The sequence below is a fragment of the Bolinopsis microptera genome, chromosome 6, assembly GCF_026151205.1.
Source record: "Bolinopsis microptera isolate Bmic1 chromosome 6, MBARI_Bmic_1.0, whole genome shotgun sequence".
Lineage (NCBI taxonomy): Eukaryota > Metazoa > Ctenophora > Tentaculata > Lobata > Bolinopsidae > Bolinopsis > Bolinopsis microptera.
In genome coordinates, this window is record NC_087077.1 from 3,955,459 (window position 1) to 3,965,463 (window position 10,005).

General features: G+C 40.1%; 1 pseudogene; it reads right to left on the reverse strand.

Annotated features, from left to right (window-relative positions):
• Positions 1-9,635: 9,635 nt before the first annotated feature.
• LOC134817673 (5S ribosomal RNA) lies at positions 9,636-9,754 on the reverse strand (annotated as a pseudogene).
• Between the last annotated feature and the right edge of the window lie 251 nt (positions 9,755-10,005).

Below are 10,005 nucleotides of genomic sequence, written 5' to 3' on the forward strand. Positions count from 1 at the left end.
ATTGAGAGTATTCCGTCGCGTTATCTTTCATTATATTCTCTTCTTCTTTCTTCATGGCGCCGGAAATGTGAAGCAAGCTTCTGAGTTAACGTAGGTGAGTGGGCGCTGTTTCAATCTATTTACCATGTCTTTGATCACTCCACGTTTATCTTTTGTAGCTGCTAAAGCGAGAATATCTAGAACCTGGCTTTGTCTTATTGAGTAGATTCTCGAAAAACGGATGATTAAGCCAATTGAATCTTCGTTCAATATCTTCATCATTATTCTATACGGTATGTTAACAATAAAGAATTGTAGAAAATTTAAACAAGTATTCATTATGTGATCATCTACAAACGATATTTGTTTTTGGCTGAGCATTCTGTTTAAGAACTGGAGAGCACTTGGAAATATGGGCAGCAAATCCACAGGTTTCACCTCTTCTTTAAACCAGTCTATTAAAAAAATGCTCGCAGACTGTATATATTTTAGGCGAAGTAAGTCGTAATCTTTGTATGAAGACAGAACTTCAGTTATAGCATCAACGATACCCTCTTTCACAAGAAAACGTTTAGCTTTCTGTACATCAGATTCATTGAGCTCCAAGTGGATTGTTTCTTTCATATATTGTATGAGAAGCAAGATGGGTAGCAATTCTTGTGAATGTGTCTCGATTCGTTTAACATAAGTAAGGGCACTCGATACGAGTAGTAAAACGTCTTCCAACTTATTGTACTTGACTGGAAATGGTGATCCATTGTAGATTCCTAGAATTTGGTTGAAAATATCTTCTTCATTCCTGAAACAAGCCAAAAGGGCTGTTGCCAACATCACCTTTTCATCTACTAGCCAGTGACAAATCTCCTCTGAATCAAACGATCTCTTCTCAGAAACGTGTTTTACCATCTTAAGCAGTGGTACAATCAATTGCCTATCATTCCAATATTTGACAGCTGTGCAGACCATTCTGGGAAAGGTAGGGTCACGGTTAAGTATACTGCTCAGGACGTTTGACCGTTCAGCCCCGAAGTACCCCTCTATATATTCCATGATTTGGCCCCGGGAGAAATCAAACATGGGAAGGTCCCAAACATTACTAGACGGATTCTCTCTAGCTTCACTGATTTTTGATGCAAATTCATCCGGATCACAGCTTAGGCTGTTTCCTTTTATCGGCTCAACTAAAACTGGCTGAAACTCTTTGCTGTTTGTGCTTTCCAGTGGGTCTCTTTTCTGTCCTTTCAAGCTTGTCCGGGGCTTAATTTCTGGGCGTGTTTTCTTTGACTTACCAGCTTTTTGTTTACCTTCCGCCTTTTTGACGCCCTGATCTGCTATAAAATCGAGAATTGGCGCCACTTTAAATTCTTTTGCAAAAGAAGTTACAACTTTTTGCAGTTCATCATCTTTACTTAGTATCTTCCCGAGATCTGAAATAAACAGAAATTGTTTGATTTAAAGTTCACGATGTAAGTCACCACCTGATTCATCTGCAATGTCCCGCAATAACATACTTTTGTTTCACAATAATATTTTACAAACAAGGCAATTAATGGTAATAAAATAAAATGTTTACACCTGATGCTTACCTCCTGCTGTTTCTGATGTTGAACCCACATCAAACTTTTCAAACTGATCAATCAATTCCAGAACTCTGCGTCTGTTCTTTCGCCGTCTGTTATTCTCCTTTGTTTTGATACTATTTACTATCAGGTCTACTACCGTACTTATTTCTTCCATTCTATAACTGATTTATCACACGATCATTATAAAATTTATAACAAGTACGTGTGGAACTAGTTGAATATATATGTTTCAAATGATTAATTATAAGATGAATTATCGCTTCAGCTAACTTACTTAGTTGAACTAAACTATTTCAATTATATTCATAATGAAATATTGGCACTATCCGAGCGGAGTCCGGCGGTGCTCCGCCAAAATGTATTTACACTGGACTCGAATACATTTTGGCGGACTCCGAGCGGAGCCGAGCGGACTCCGAGCGGACTTTAAAGTCCGCCGCGGACTCCGAGCGGCTCCGCGGCGGCTCGGCGGAGTGTCCGCCGCGAACTAAGCCACTAGGCGGACTCCGGTCCGCCGCGGACTCCGGCGGAGTGCTTGGCGGACTCCGGCGGACCTCTCCGGCGGACTTGAATCCGGCGGAGTCCGGCGGAGCTTGGACTCCGCCCGGAGTCCGCCGAACTCCAACAGAGTCCACTGACTTCCGACCTCCGACTTCCGACCCTCGGCTAAATTTGTCACGTGACATACAACATAGCATTTTGCGATATTGTGGTCAGATGAAAAGGTCGCTAGTGATAAACCTTAACCATTACCCTCACAATGTCAATAGTGTACAACTCTAGTCCTAACTTTGACCCTATAATGTATAAACGTTGACCCTAACCCTCCACCAAACCGTCAGCAGCGAAATATCAATGTCATTGACTGGTCACGTGACCAAAACAATTTTTGTCATATTATCTCATATAGGGAAGCGTTTTTAGTTTTACCCTACACGTTGCATGTGGTGTCATTTGGCCGGATCCCAGCAAGCAAAAATACGTCGACCAGATCACAGTACGACACCAGCACTCTCTACGCTCTTCGAGCTCCGATCGTCCTGTGACGAAGTAAGGACGAAGCCTGAGGTCCTCAGGTAACATCGACCACCGATTGTAAATTCAGAGATTTTTTGACATAAAGGTCAAATGTAAAACTAAAATCTTAATCATAATGCAATGTTGATTGATTGACGACGTCAATTTTTGAGCACAGCGCGAGCGCATGCGGAAAAGGACCGCGTAGCTAGTAGTATAGTCAAGATGTTGATAAATATTTGGCTTGTGGCGCGATATGTTGCTCTAACTATAGCCCTCTCGGTTGCAGTAGCGCGCGACCGCCGGAGGCGGAAATGACCTAGTTAGCTAGGTAAACGCGATGTGCCTTGTAGGATGTGCCTTGTAGCAACGAGCTTCGTTGCTCGTCGCACGTCGACGAACAACGAAGCTCGTTGCAACGCGCCGCGCAATGAGCTGCCAGGCTAAGACATCATCCTGGTCCAACAAATTTTGGCGAGCGATTTTCTCCAAAAATTTAATGAGGGCGCCGACTTCCACTCTGGCTAGGTTTCTTCTTACCCAGCGCGCGTTCCTTAATGGATGAGGTAAAATTAGGTAAAAAGAATCCACCGACTTGGCCAGAGTGCTTTCATGAAACTTTATTATACTAGCTTGGCGTTGTAGGATTATATACTTTAATTTCGGATCGAGTGAAGCGAGTGATACACATTACTTTGATTAAACTCATGCTGATCACAATACAGTACAGGGAAGTGGGTAACACGGCTTGCAGTCGCAGCTGCGGCTTCTCGCTGGCGGTAATATTTCAATGAACAAGAATTAAGAAAAAGAGAATTTAAGAAAAAGAGAATTTTATTTGCCACAGAATAATCAATACATATAATATACTTCAAAAACTTCAAAATATATTGTAAGTTCATCTATCGTTCATAAGATGGGGTACTCTCAATAATCAAGTACATGATTACCCGACCCGCCGCGCCACGCAAGCACCACACTGCAATTGAAATTGGAGATGTAAGCATAATGGGCGCGGGGGCGCCGCGCACGTGGATCGAGCCGGCCCACGTACCCAAATTGCAAATGCAAATGTACATGTCACAATGTCACACTCACAGTCACATTTATTAATTTCTACACAATTTATTCATTATACTTATCTGCCCACGAGTGCTGGTATCAAATTGTGTCTTAAGACACTTTCTAGTGGTCTGAATAGTTCTGCTATGTTGGGAACAGTTCTTTGAAGGTATTGCCATCTGCAATTTACTCCTTTAGTGTATGCAGCTAACGCTGCCTGTGGCTCATCGGCAGCAAATGTAGAAAGTTTTTTTATATCCTTTACCCATTTCTCTACTTTCTTTTTGACATGATATTCCTCCTTGAACCTAGGGGTTCCAATTACCGCTCCGAGGTAATAATATATGTAACTACTAATATAATAAGTTAAATTTTGAAGTGAAGGAAAAAGGACGAGTTTTCGATAATCTGTGATGATGTTTATGTCATTATTTTTGATTTGATTTGATTTGATTTGAAGGCATTCTCAGCATCTATAAGAATACGCTCCTACTAAATCGCTCGCCCAAATTTTAAGAAAATTCTTGTGAAAAGGCCCTAAGGGCATGAAATTGATCTGGATCGGTATATTTTTGAACGCTGATTCCGAATCACCCCCATGACGTAGGGTAAAAATGCTTACCTGAAGAGTTATGGGCAAAAAACTGTTTTGGTCACGTGACAGGCTAGTTAAACACACATTCGATTGTTTCGGACTCGGGTTAGGGTTAGGGTTGTGGTTAGGGTTATGAATAGCTTTGGGGTTATGTAATGGTTAGGGTTAGGATCAATCAATCACCATCAAGATTTTAGTTTTACATTTGACCTTTATGTCAAAAAATCTCTGAATTTTCAATCGGTGGTCGATGTTACCTGAGGACCTTAGGCTTCGTCCTTACTTCGTCACAGGACGATCGGAGCTCGAAGAGCGTAGAGAGTGCTGGCGTCGTCCAGTGATGGTCGACGTAATTTTGCTTGCTGGGATCCGGCCGAATGACGCCACATGCAACGTGTAGGGTAAAACTAAAAACGCTTCCCTATATGAGATAATATGACAAAAATTGTTTTGGTCACGTGACCAGTCAATGACATTGATATTTCGCTGCTGACGGTTTGGTGGAGGGTTAGGGTTGTAGGTTTACAACCTACCAGGACGCGCGCCATGGAACAGATATTTTACGAGTATCACCCGTTAAGGGTTAGGGTCAACGTTTATACATTATAGGGTCAAAGTTAGGACTAGAGTTGTACACTATTGACATTGTGAGGGTAATGGTTAAGGTTTATCACTAGCGACCTTTTCATCTGACCACAATATTGCAAAATGCTATGTTGTATGTCACGTGACAAATTTAGCCGAGGGTCAAAAGTCGGAGGTCGGAAGTCAGTGGACTCTGTTGGAGTTCGGCGGACTCCGAGCGGAGTCCGCCGAGCTGGTGGACTCCGCCAAGCTCCGCCTTGTATCACGTGGTGACCCCCACGGTCGCTTCACTACTACTGTAGCGTCTTCGACGCTACAGGGGGAGCCGCGCACTTCGTGCGCGGCGGGTCATACAACGTATGACAAGCTCCGCCGGAGTCCGCGGCGGACCGAAGTCCGCCTAGTGGCTTAGTCCGCGGCGGATTTTACTAATTCACTCGCCAGCGCGCTATCACGTGTTTTTAATGCCGTGATTTCATTGGTCACCTCCATAGCGCGCATTATTTGTGACAGCATAGTTGTTTTTACACAATTTGTCCACCGCGCGTGCAATAAACTCAATCTAAGCTCCGATTTGTGACCGAAATGGGCCATAATATGGTTTATGAAACGCATGGCAGAGAGCGAGTGAGAGAGAGTCAGGAACAAAAGTTTGTATCTGATCTCAGCTCAAGCTAGCACACGCAGGCGCGCTATATCACGCGCACGTGACTTAAACACTGCAATATCATTGGTCATCTTCATTACATATCCAATGCGAAATACAAACACGCGCTCTTTTCCTATAATCCATGGCGAGTGAATTAGTGAAACCGTAAGTTTATACTTTTTGCCGATGACACCAACATATTTGTAATTAGGAAATTTTAGTTAATTCTTTGATCACCCTTCAGTGCCGGTGGGCAGGCGCCCCGCATAGTTGGCTTTCCAAATTTACAGTCTCAAGAAAGCCGAAACGGTAATCGAGTCCCGGAGCAGAACACACATTTAGAAAATTGAAAAATTAAAATTAAAATAATAAATTAGAAATTAAAAATTAAAAATTACATGACTACGAGAGTCCAGACAGGCAACAAACACACAAACCGGACGATGAGAGGACCCACTGCTGAATTCGACATATAATGAATTGTTGAAAACATAATGATTCCTACACTAATATGATCTTGAGGCATGCCCTGCATGTACTGTGCGAGTACATTGTAAATAATATCTGATAAGATGCGGCCAAAAATAGCGGCACGGCGCGCAAAATGCGCGGCGTGACCGCCGAAATTTTATACTTTAAACATTAACATTTCAATCGGCTTTAGCGCTCAGCATATCTTCATTGAGTAGACATTAGAATTTCAGTTCGTTGGAATCGAAGTTCAGTTCACACCAATCTATTTCGTCGTACCTGGACTGCATGCCGAGTAACTCCTTTTTTATTGTGAATTTTACAAGGTTCGTTGATGTAGAGAAGTTGGTATTGCTAGCAGTGTTTCTATACTACAATCGTTCTATACTACAATCGTTCCACATTTTTGTCGATTGATATATGAAGGAGGTGGATGGGGTTGGAGTGATGAATCGATCAGCACGTCTTGATGATCTGTGAAATAGATTTAGGAGTGGGACTGGGGATTCTAATTTATTGATTTTGAACATTTCCAATAAACATGTGTGTTTGAACAAACTGTGTATGGTTAGTAAACCCATTTTTCTTAAATAGCGGTTTTGTGTGCTGTTTTTCATAGAAGTCGCTTCCTAATTTTTGCTTGTCTTTACTTCGTGTTCTAGCACAAGTTCTAAACTTTTCTAAGTCCGCCTCTCGGTTACCAAATAGTATTCTAACACATTTCTTCTGAGTGATAAATATTGGTTCAAGCCTGTTGTTACTAAGGCCACCCCATACTGATATCCCAAATCGCAAGTGTAATTCAAATAGTGTGTAGTACAGTTCTTTGTAGAGTTTTTCTGGAATAATGTGCCGTATTCTACAAATTTTCCCACTTTCACATTTCAGCTTTGTGTTGAGCGACCGTATATGAGCATCCCATTTAAGCTGAACATCAATAATAACACCAAGAAACTTCACCTTTTTGACTTGCTTTATTACTACATTGTTTAGAGTAAGTACGTGTTCTTCTTCATTATGTTCTACCTTGCTTTTTCTATTCGTTGGTTTAAAGTGAATGTAACAGCATTTCTTAATGTTAATATGTAGGAGATTACATTTCATATACAGTTGTACCAGTTTGAGAATTTGGTTTGCTCGTTCATATAATTTTATCTTACATTCATCCGCGACAAATATATTTGTATCGTCAGCAAATAGAATGAACTTGCCTAGTTCAGTTGCCCTATATAGGTCGTTGATATAAATAATAAATAGTAACGGACAAAGACAAGATCCCTGGGGTACTCCAAAGAGAACTGGAAGCTTAAAAAAACAGCATTTCTTAATTGTAAAAACATCATTTCTTAATTGTAGTCAACGGGCACAAAAAAGCATTACTAGCAATTGTGTCCTTAACCCTCTTACATTATTTGAACATTTTTGTGGCTAACTCATTGAACAACATCTGAATTAATATGTACTTAGTATTAAAAGATTCAGTAAGTTATCTTTTCATGTTTGTAGGTTTACAACCTACCAGGACGCGCGCCGAGTTGGACTCGTCGACGGTCCTGCAGAACAAATATTTTACGAGTATCACCCGTTAACAAGTTGTATCACGTAATGACCCCCACGGTCGTGGTGACCCCCACGGTCGCTTCACCCCTGTAGAGTTTCGAAGATACAGGGGGAGCCGCGCACTCTTGTAGGTTTACAACCTACCAGGACGCGCGCCGAGTTGGACTCGTCGACGGTCCTGGAAATATATGGAACAGATATTTTACGAGTATCACCCGTTAACGCGCACTCGTGCGCGGCGGGTCATACAACGTATGACAATTAACAAGTTGAATCAAATATTTTACGAGCGAGTATCGTAATTATAAACACATCCAACATTAAAAATAGAGGTATGGCGGAACAAAAGGCTAAACACCGCTCAGCAGTGAGAAAGTTACAATAATTTTAAATTTTAAAATAGTATTTTCAATGATACACAAAACAATCAACATTTTATTCGAATTTTAGTATAATTTGAACCTAAAAAGTGTTTCGATTATTTTATTCATTAGTTGTTATCTTTAATTTATTATGACAAACAGAAGGTAATAACTCGTCATCAAAATGTATCGCGCGAGAATGTTTTAGTAGACGCGCATGTGACGTCACAACTGAAGAGCTCGCACTCTCGCAGTGGGTCGCCCGTTAAATGTGCGGCGTCGCTTCATGTTACCATGTACTTTCGTGCCACTGCAGGCGCGCTTGTTTTATACCGCTGGGAGGCCAAGGTTGGCTCGCGCAACTGTAAGCGCAAGGGCTTTGTATTCTACAAAGCAACGGCTTCGCTCAGAATTAGTTTTAAATTTTGCTACAATTTACAATAAATGTCGCCAACAATACATATATGTGTATATAATATGTGTATTTGTGTATTGTAAAGTTTAAAATACGCTAGCAAGAGTTCAAATAATCTAGTATCGTTTTTTGTTTAACTGTCAAAAACGGCTTTTCCGGCTGAGTCAACAGTCAAATAAAAACTATTTTATTAAGGTACTTGAAATTTGATGACAAAAGGTACAAGGTAACACAAATTTATAGTTTTGTATTCAGTATTGTAAAAATTAAAAGTTCTTATAACATGTTTAATGTTAAAACGACCACTGAACCTTTGTAGCGCGATGCACTACTGGGCCGTGCGCGCATCCAATAATTCTTCCCGCAGAGCGGCTAGATGCAAAGGATTGACATCGTGAATCAAACTGAACCTATGTATAATAAAACAAAAGTTAATAAAACAAAAGTTAAATTTATTACCAATTATTCAATCAATACATATCATAAATTCTAATATTGGAAACACAATGCAGAATGGATGTCTTAAACTATAATTTTGTTGTCACTTATAATCTATTTACTTTCAAAACTGTTCATATCACTTAAATTTAGGTGCATGCAAGGTTCGAAATGGTATTGAAACGAAATTAACTTCTAAATGTATCGCACTTGGGAAGTAAAAATCGTCCAGATAATGTGTTCATTGTTAATGGATTTGGGTATAGCACTTAGATGGGTTGCATTGGGCATCGCATTCAGCAGCATTCTAACAATGAATTTGTCCTTAAATATGATATTGCGAATATTTCCGCATAAATTTCTTTTTCAAGCACCCAGATAATAATTTTAATGCCATCCACGGCCCCGTTATAATTTATTTCCGTTTTCGTATAAAATAATGTGTAATGTGAAATAATGGGGATCATCGTGTGAATTAACTTCAGGGTACATTGAGGTAATCTTCAAGTTAACTTCAGGGTACATTGTAGTAGTACTCTTCAAGTTAACTTAAGGGTATATTGTAGTACTCTTAAAGTTAACTTCAGGATACCTTGTAGTACTCTTCAAGTTAACTTCAGGATACCTTTTAGTACTCTTCAAGTTCACTTCAAAAATTTGAAATATTAACTTTTAGTATGTTTACATTCTTCCGTCAAATTAATGAGAAAATATAGTCATAGAGAACAAAGCCCTTTCAGACAAAACTTTGTCGCTATTCTAAGCCATGTTATTCTGACATTTGGAAATATTTCCTTGCGTTTGAACATAAACTATATTGCTAAGGATAAAATGCTATTCTTAATAATCACTGCAATTCTGAAAAAGCCATACACAATTTCTTCTGTTCAGTAAAATAATTCTTCGGAAATATAACAAAAGGATAAGGCACCGGCAATTCCCGGGCGGTCACCCATCCAAGAACTAACCCGGCCTGCAGTTGCTTAACTTCACAGATCGAACGAGATGGGGTGTATTCAACCGAGTATGGCCGTATCTAACGATGAAGAATTTTGCTCCTCTATATTTTCTCATTAATTTTACGGAAGAATGTGAACATACTAAAAGCTAATATAATTAAAAATTTTGTCCATGTTTTCGATCTCGATGGAATTTTATTTGAGTTCAGAAACACGCAACACGCATTTTATCTCCCGGAAATGATGAATCCGAGAGCACACCTCTCGGAAACATAATTTCGAAAGCACACCTCTCGGAAACGTTAAATCCTAGAGCTAGGAAATCAGATT